Below are 9952 nucleotides of genomic sequence, written 5' to 3' on the forward strand. Positions count from 1 at the left end.
AATGCATATACGTACTTAGGACAGGCAGTAAGTATATCCCCAGGACATGAGTCTGAAATTAGAAGAAGGGTAAGCATAGATGGAGAGCATTTAGTAAACATGATGAAATTACGAAAAGTTAACCATTAGAAAGATTGGCGCTTTATTTAATGAACGTTAATAAATATTTGATGAAAACGGAATACGAGAAAGTTAATTAACTAGATTGGAAACTATTCATTTTTTTTTTTTTTATAACAGGAAGCATGGATAGTTATGTCTATGAAATCTGTGTAAAAGATTTAATAATATACTAGGTTACACAAGGAAAATGGTTATTACCTGCAGATCGAAGAGGACAGTGACCAGAGGACCAATGATGCTGTTCCCCAAGAGAGGGGAACATGAAGGAAAAGGAAGGAATCAGTCAATGTTAACATTCATACAGACTAATTCCGGGTAACCAAATGCCCTCTAACTTCTGTTACTTGTCCAACAAAGCGCTTCAACTTTTTCAAACCACCTTTAATGCAGCCACCACAGGACCAATGGGTCACGCCTTGCTGGTAGCATTCAGTGAAAATTGTCTGACATTTCACCATGCCCGCTTGAAATACCTGGGCACAGAGTAGTTACGTTTAAATGTCAGGGGCATGCTAATGCCCCTGATATTATGAGCTCTAGGTCTTCCAGTAGGAAGAGGGTCAGGATCCAGTGCATGGACAATGTCTTTGCGAATCCAAGCAGAAATGGTATTCATTGTGACGGTCCATGTACTAAAGAAAAGAGATGGCACACGGGGACGAGCTGTTGCAATGCAATTGAGATAGTAGTTCAAACTTTTTACTGGGCATAGTAACAGTTGATCTGGGCCTTCAGTTATGGAATGAAGACTCGTGATCTGGATAGTCCGAACCTATGGTCTGTGATTGATTGATTTTTAGTCTTTACAATAAACCTAGGGACAAAGCGAAGTGTCATTTTCCTCCCGCCCCTGGAATGTGTGATATCGTAGAATAGACCATGAAACTCACTAACCCTCTTTGCCGAAGCTAAAGCGAGCAGGACCCAAACTACATTCCCAGGATGGGGTAAAACTTCCAGCTGGGGGCAAATGATCTCATAACTTCATATGGGGAGAGACAATTTCAACAAATAGGAAAGGCTATTTCCAATCAGTCTATAAGGGTGAGAGGTAACCTTTTACTGCGAAGACCAAGAGGATTTTCTCCTCTCGAAGATAAACAAGGAACTCTACTATTATTGGAAGAGTGACACCAACCACGGAGCACTGTCTACTTTGCCTGGTAGACTGAAGTAGAGGATGTTCGGAGGTATCTGGACATGCATTTTGCAACTCATTGTGATAACCCTCTCTGAGAGAGGAGATGCTTGATAGACTCCAGGTGTGAAGAAATAGGGAAAATACTGGCTTGTGGAAGATCCTCACGTGCAGCTGTCCAAGTAGATATGGTCGTGGCAAGAGTAACCTTAGTGGCTTTAACTGGAGCTACAAAAGGACCAGAAACCACTCTGCATGATACCATAATGGAGTTATGAGAGTTATGAGTAGGTTGTTGATTGCTCTGACCTTTTTGAGTAACCTTCTCATAAGATAGAACGGGGAAAATACATACACGTAGAGGTTTTTCCACCATAGTTGGAATACATCTTGCTAGAGATTTTGAGGGTACACGGCTGGGAAGCAGCTATGAAAGACCCTGAGTTTCAAGGTCGTCGCAACCTGGTTCACAGTTGGGAACCCAAAAGTCAGGACTTTGTTGGCTATCAGACAATTCAAAGCCCATTTGCATCCCACTATCTGAGTTGTTCAGCTCAGATTGTTGGCGAGCATACTCCATTGGGCCTGATTGAAGGGTGTTGATAGGGAAATTTAATGTTCTTCCGACCACCATATAGTCTCTACTGCCAGATGGTAGAGGGGCTACGAAAAGGTACAGCCTTATTTGTTCTTATAAGCCTCTATTGTGGTGTTGTCGCTCATCAACACTACTGAGTGACCTGCCAGGAGTTGCTGAAAATGCTTCAGAGCTAGAAATGTGGCTCTATTCTCTGGAGATTTATGTGCTGGTCCCTTTTGGACTCGGAGGAAAGTCCTGAGGCTATTTGGTGCTACACGTGGGCCCCTCACCCGCCTTTAGATTAATCGATTCCAGGAGACCCATTGGGAAAAGTATATCCGAGGAGCCGATGAGCTGACTCCACTTGGATTTTAGCTGCCACTTAAGAGATCAAACCCTAAGACGACAGTTGGGCACTAGACGGACCAGAGATGTTAGGTGACCCAGATGATGTAGCCACTGTTTGGCTGGAAGCTCTTCCCACTGGAGAAAGGGACAGGCCACTGTTCTCAGCCTATTATTATTATTATTATTATTATTATTATTATTATTATTATTATTACCAGCCAAGCTATAACCCTAGTAGTAGAAGCAAGATGCTAGAAGCCCAAGGGCTCCAACAGGGAAAAATAGCCCAGTGAAGAAAGACTGGTGCTGATTATCGTGCCCAGGTATACCAGTCTCTGAGATGGATTCAGGGATTACTTCTCGAGATATATCAGGATCCCTAGATCCTGTCAAAACTTGATCAGCCTGTCTTGGTGGCGAAGAAGGAACATCATCAATTCTGTTAGAATCAGTCAATCGTCAAGGTAACAAAGAAAACGAATGACAATTTTGTTAGCGCAAGATGTTACAAGGGTGAAAACTCTCTTGAAGATTTGAGGTGTTTTTGAGAGACCAAAGCAGAGCACTTTAAACTAATATTGTCCGTTTTCATGTATGAACTGGATATACTTCCTTGAAGACGGATAGATTGGGATCTGGGAGTACGCATGAAGTCCTAAGGTCTTACATGACCCTGTTTGCAATCCCCATCTTGAACGGCGTTTTTTAACAAACCTGTACAAGGCCAAGAGATTGATCACTGGTATCAAGGCTCCAGATACCTTCTTTACAATAAGAGTCGATTGGAGATCACTCTTCTTTAACATGGTCTGGACTTTGACGTGAAGGGCCAGCTTCTTGCGGATCCTTTGGCATAGAAGCACAATGGAACTGGGTCACGAGTCAATGGAGGTTAAGATAGCGGGAAAGGGGATGAGATACCCTACACAAATCACTGAGTGTCCAGTGATCACCCACAAACTGCATCCACCTCCACCAGCAGCGTTGCAAGAATCCCCCCACCGGAGAGCTGGCGAGATGAAGGCTTCTCCCAGCGAAAGTAGCATCTGCCGCCGTCCCTATCGCCTCCACCCCTTCTGGAGGATCTGGAGCCTTTACAATCTCTTACATTTCTCTTGGAGAGCAAGGGTTGTCATGACCTTCTGGAGGATCCTGTTCTCCGATCGGTAGAGGGTTTGTCAGATTGTGGCTGTTTCTTGGGAGGCGGAGGAGGCCACACATAGGATCTGGTTGTTAAAGCCCTTTGAAGAAGGGAGTCATTCCATGATATCCTCCACCGTTCAGCAAATCTCTCGACATCTTCTGGTTTGAAAAGACGAGTTACTAAGCCTGGACACATCTGCTCTAGGAACTTGTCTATGGAACCAGTCAATCACTGTATCTCTTTCCTTGAGGATTGCATTTGCCCACTGTTGGACTACCTGATGGGAAATGAACTCCAAGGTTCTAGTGCTGGATAAGAGGAAGCTTTCCATAGAACTCCTTGTACTTTCCTTGGACCAGTCAACAGTCAATATAAGGTTGGCTAATGAACCCAATTTTAAATGAGGCCATGAAGCAGCTTCCATGGTCTACTCCGCGACCTTTTCCATGTTGAAAAATTCAGAAATAGGAAATATACCTGAAAGCCAAGTAACCCCTTTGATCCGGATACCTCTCTCGAGAGATTCTAGAGAGGGATCAAATGTCAAGGCTGACATAGGTTCATCTTCGACTTCGTAATGGCTCCTCTGGTGGACAAAGGAAATCAGAAGGAGGTAAGATGATGAACCAGCCTGAAGGGAACTGGAGGAATCAGTGACCGGATAGATAGCCTTCTTTCTTGCAGCTGACAAGCCTTTAGACCAAGAAATGACCGAACTTGTTTTCAGGGGTTTCTGGGTCCAAAATACATGGTCCAGAACCGTGTCTCTACCCCCAGGAGGAGCAATTCCTGGATTAAAAAACCTGTATATAAACCCCAGGCAGGTAAAGGCTTTCTGGAAGGCGAACTCAGATTTCCCTCACTCCGCTTCGGACTGGAACGTCGGATTTGCCGTCTTTGGAAAATTGACATCATACAAGTCTAGGAATTTATCTACATCCAAGCTATCATTTATTGAAGCCCGGAGTGTTTAATGGTCGTCATCATGAGGGATATTCTGAGAGGAACCTGGTACAGGGAAACATCTAGCCCTCTCTTTCTTCAGTGCCTCACGCGCTTTCAACTTCTTTGGGTTGGTCTTTCTGTCCTTAGGCTTCATACAGCACCACAAATACTCCTCCAGTAAGGATTTGGTCGGAGCTTGCCGTTCCTCCGGATAGCAAGGTTGGTAGCATCGTGGATTTCTATTGCAGAGGTCCCGAGTTCGGTCCCCGCCAGGGACGCGAATACCGTGAGACCTTCTACCGAGGGTACTCCCGGGGTGGCGCCTGGGGGGTAGGTTAGAGGGGACTAGTGATAGTCCCTGCTGGCTAATGGTCGCCCGAGGAGAACGATGTCAATTGTCTTAGTGGAGACCTAAAACCCGCAACTTTAACTTTAACTTAGAAGCCTAAACCTCTTTAGCTTGAGTTTCTTGCTTCTCTGCAGGTGGTTTGGAGGGAGGACAGAATTCAGGCAGAAATACCTCAAAGGTTAATTGATCCTGTTTAAATGTTATTAACCACTTTTTACAATATTATTATTATAGGTTGCATCTTTGGTCATTAATTTGCTAATAAATATTAAAATGGACTGGTATGCGGAAATGATACGGCTCTGAAAACTATAGAAAAAAAGATATTTGTATCCAAAATATAAATCTTTTACTATAGTGGCTATGCGATTTTCTTTCGTTTCTTTTCTTACTAGATAATTTTGTATGGGTAGCAATGGTTAAACTATAAGCAGATATTTTAATTACTTTCAATAAATCATTTACCAAAATAAATTTGTGTTTATTTTTCAGGTTTTCATACACAGAAATGATATTGAAATATCAAACGCAGATATATCATACACTATGCTCTTTTGTTAAAGAATATTCACTTACCCAAAATTCATATATTAATTATGTTATTCTCATATCTAATTCAACGTTACCCAACTCCCTCTCTCTCTCTCTCTCTCTCTCTCTCTCTCTCTCTCTCTCTCTCTCTCTCTCTCTCTCTCTCTCTCTCTCTGTCTTATTAATGCAATTTCTGCCTTTGACGGTGAGTTCCTTTGTTAACAGCAGGAAGAAAATCTAACCATTTCCTCGTCCTGTTTCCATCTAACGATTGGGAACTTTCTCCTCTCCAAAGAGACAATACTCTCTTACCAGAAATTTTATGATTATCCCGAAATCAAATAAAAACATTTAGAGAGAGAAAAATGTAATTGATATTATTCCTGTTTCTGGAATGCTCTCTTCCTACAGGACATTGTCTTTTATTCCCTTTTGTGATAAGAGAATTCCCCTTCAATTTTCAGCCCTCTTGCATGACCTTCAAGTAGCCGACATAGTCTTTCTACATCTAGGTATTGCGTGGTTTATGTTTAAATATCATGGATGTTGAGGTTATTAGCACAACTTCCCGCCGCAACCTTTATATTTGTATTGGTAATCACTCTCTCTCTCTCTCTCTCAAACACAAACACACACACACACGTACACACACACATATACATATATATATATATATATATATATATATATATATATATATATATATATATATATATATATATATATATATATATATATATATATATATATATATATATATATATATATATACACACACATATATATATATATATATATATATATATATGTATGTATATATATACACATATATACATACACACACGCACACACACACACACATATATATACATATATATATATATATATATATATATATATATATATATATATATATATATATATATATACACACACATATATATATATATATTTATATATATACACACACACACACACACACACATATATATATATATATATATATATATATATATATATATATATATATATATATATATACATATATATATATATATATAGTAATCCCAAAAGCTGACACGTCATGAATATAAAATGTATTATAGCCCCGAAAGGAAAAGTGAAAAGACTTGATTGGGGTTAGTACTTTTGTCCATTAGGGACATCAACAGACCCAGCAATGAGAATACATATACAAAGACATCCTATAATTACAGGAGAAGGGGATCCAACAGCTGTCAGTTTCATAATAATTCCAGAAAGGTACTGATTTTAGATAAAAGGATAATACTGGATTAACGGAAAACAGACCTGGGCTTAGATTTAAATCTCTACCTTGAGTACAAGAGATTAAAAAGGATTCAACAATATTCCTTTGGTACAGGAGATTAAAAAGGATTAAACAATATTTCTTTGGAAATAGTCATTTACATGGATTATTTGTTTCGCGTCTGACCATCCAATTCTGTGACTTGACCCTAACCAGTGGGAGGCCAAGGTATTATGACTGAGATACCTTTTGATGTTTGCCCGACATAGAATAAGTTACACATCGAACAAGGAATGCTATATATTACATTATTTTCATTTCCAGAATTATTCTTAATGAACATGTTTTTTTAAAGTACAATTATATATACACTATACACAATGCCTAGTTTTTTTTCAAAAGGGGTATAACATCTAAAAAACAAACATAAAATGGCAAACAAAGTATATTATTCATTGTTTCCTTACTCTCTAACTGAACACTATAAAATGTTTAATTAGATTTATTCATACATTTTTTTTAAGAAATATTTGGGATAGCAAAGATTTGTTGCAATTTTTTTCTATTGTAGTGAACTCGTGGTTAATGTACTCTGGGCTACAAATTCTAAATGCCCTAAAGTACATGGAGGAAAAACTGAATGCTTTATATTTTTACAGTGATCGGAGTAGATATGTACATATGAAAAATTATTGGTAGGCTTACTATGTATGGAAAACTTGAATTTATCTCTTTTTCTAACTATTAAAACGTCTAAAAGTGGGATACGGTTATTTTCTTCATTTTCTATATTGAATTTTATAGATGGCACTAATGAATTAATGATTGAAACAAAACCCTCAAGATTAAAATTGTCTTCTAAAATACCTGGAACATCATCGACATATAGTTTTGTATCTATATGTTGATGATGTTCTAGGAGTACCGGCAGTAGGTAAATTTGTAGTAGGCAAAAGGAATGACAGAGAGGATATGCTTGTAGAATTTGCTGAAAAATTCAGTCTTTAAGATAGGAACACCTTTTATACAAACGAACATAGAAAATCGACCTAGAGAAGCATAAACGAACAAACAAAATATATTTTATTATTGGAGAAAAAGTTACTTTAGCTGTTAAAAACGTATAAGAGTTAAACAAATGGAAGTTAAGCGACCATAAAATGGTGAGACATAATATTTATCCAGATCTCAGGAAATGAAGAAAAAACTAATTCTAAGAGAGAAACTAACCACTATTTTGATAAGAACAACTAATTTTATGAATCAAGTTAAGCAAAGTACTTCAAGCTACAGGGTGGAATAGAAACGTAAGAAAATGAATAAATAGTTATTTAAAAAAATTAATATTGGAATCAACAAAAGATATAGGTGGAGGAGTTCTTAAACACGATTAGAAAAAAACTATTATAAAAATAATTAATACTTATAAAGGAATGATTGAGAATGAGGGAAAAATCTAATAAAAAAATAAATACAATTAGCACAACTATCCATAACCGTAAGCAAACGAAAAACCCAAGATTTTCGTAAACACAATCAAAACTAGATTGAGGAAACACTAAAGAAAGGAAGAAGTATTAAATTGACGAAAAAAGACTTGGAACATAGAGTCAACAGATATCTGCTTTAAAGAGTGAATGGGGAAATATTAACAAAAGACATGGAGTGATAAATGTTTTAGAGGAATAACTTTGCCAATAGAAATCCCGACCCAGTATCAAAAGTAAATGAAATATGCCCATTAATTGGTATGAAAAGAGGCAAAGATTTAGAAGATGGCCAAAAAAATTATTTGATAATAGATGGAGGAGATTTCATAGTAGGAAAACTACCTAAATTTCTACTAGAATGTGCTATAAAATAGAGCTTGGAAAAACTTCATAAGTATACTAATTCACAAAACAAAATGCCTAAAAATTAACACCCAATAAGTTTACTCCCAGTAGTATACAAAATATTTAAAAAAAATCATATTCGACCGAAAAGAAAGAAAGCTAACCTTGAATCAACTAAGAGAACAGGCAGGCTTTAGAAGGGGGTATTCAGTAAGTACCTATGTCGATGCAAATAGCCACCTGTAGAACACTGCACCACCAGTGCAGCTACGTTCTGAATATCGGCGTTTTACAAAGGGTGAAGTCAAACACTCTTCCTCTGTGGTGTTCATATATTCCATCAAAGCAGCGAGGTTTGACGCTGCAAACAAAAGCAGCAATAAATATACAAAAAAAAAACAATGTTAATATTCATGTAAAACAATATATATACTGTAAATATCACGCAAACACAAAATAATGTAAATGATGCAAAATACAATACAGCAACTCCACAGGTAAGGTTCACTTAACCTAGAAAATAAACTTACATTTTCCAGACGCCGATTCTAATGCTAAAATTCTCAGATAACCACTGGTACAAGTTGCTGTACCACCAGATGCATTCAGCCTCCTAGCTAACAGCAACACTGGTCACTTAATACTATGATGAGTACACTGGGCAGCTCAGCACACCACAAATACTGCAGAACCACAGCATGCAGAAATTCCATGTGCTTTCCAGAGCCTGCCCATGCTGAACTGACAAAGGCGCCAAGGCGGGCATAAATCGCGGCCTTTTGGGCAGATGCCAACAATAACAATACAATATTTCTCAGTACCAACTCAATACTTCTTTTTCATATAAAAAAGTAAACAAAAAATGTATACAGTTTTCCATTCAATAGAAATATTCAATTCAAAATAGTGCACATAAGTATATAATTTAATACAAAACAAACATCAGGCAATCCCGACGCTCGCTTATCTCCTCATCCCTATTATCAACAAAGAAAACGTGTAGCGCCAACTTAACTAAAAACGTAAAACGCTGTGGCATATCCTACACCGCCCCCTATTTTGTAGTATACAAAATACACTGCAAATATGCCACATACACAGCACGCCATATGAGCAGCGCATGGCGTTCACTGTTTTTCCAATGGCACTCCACTGTCATCACACTCCGTTTCAAGGAGAAGGCACATTTTCTGCACTGGACGTAAGTACAACCCACACTCGGTCTTAATCTTGGCTTGTCTAACTCGGTTGTCAGAGTCTCGAGTCACTTCCAAGACTCGCTCCAAAGGCCACGAGCCTCTGGGGAGACGTTCGTCGGTAGTTAGCACGATGTCGCCAACTTGGATGTCTCGCCGTTGGACGGTCCACTTCTGTCTTTCTTGAAGCAATGGAAGGTACTCCCTCAGCCATCGCTTCCAGAATCGGTCGGCAAGATATTGCGCTTGACGCCAGCTGCGCCTAACATACAAGTCCTTCTGGTCAGTCTTCGTTACTGGGAGCACTGCACTCTTCAGAGTCAACAGCATACTAGGCGTCAATGGCAGTGGACAGTCTGGGTCGTCATTTACCTTGGTCAGGGGTCTTCCATTCACCAAAGACTCGGCTTCGCAGAACAGTGTCGATAGTGTGTCGTCAGTGGTGACCTGCTGCAAGCAGGTTGCACTGAGTGCTCTTCTCACTGAGCGTATG

This window comes from Palaemon carinicauda, chromosome 23 (genome assembly GCF_036898095.1).
Source record: "Palaemon carinicauda isolate YSFRI2023 chromosome 23, ASM3689809v2, whole genome shotgun sequence".
In the NCBI taxonomy this organism is placed as follows: Eukaryota; Metazoa; Arthropoda; class Malacostraca; order Decapoda; family Palaemonidae; genus Palaemon; species Palaemon carinicauda.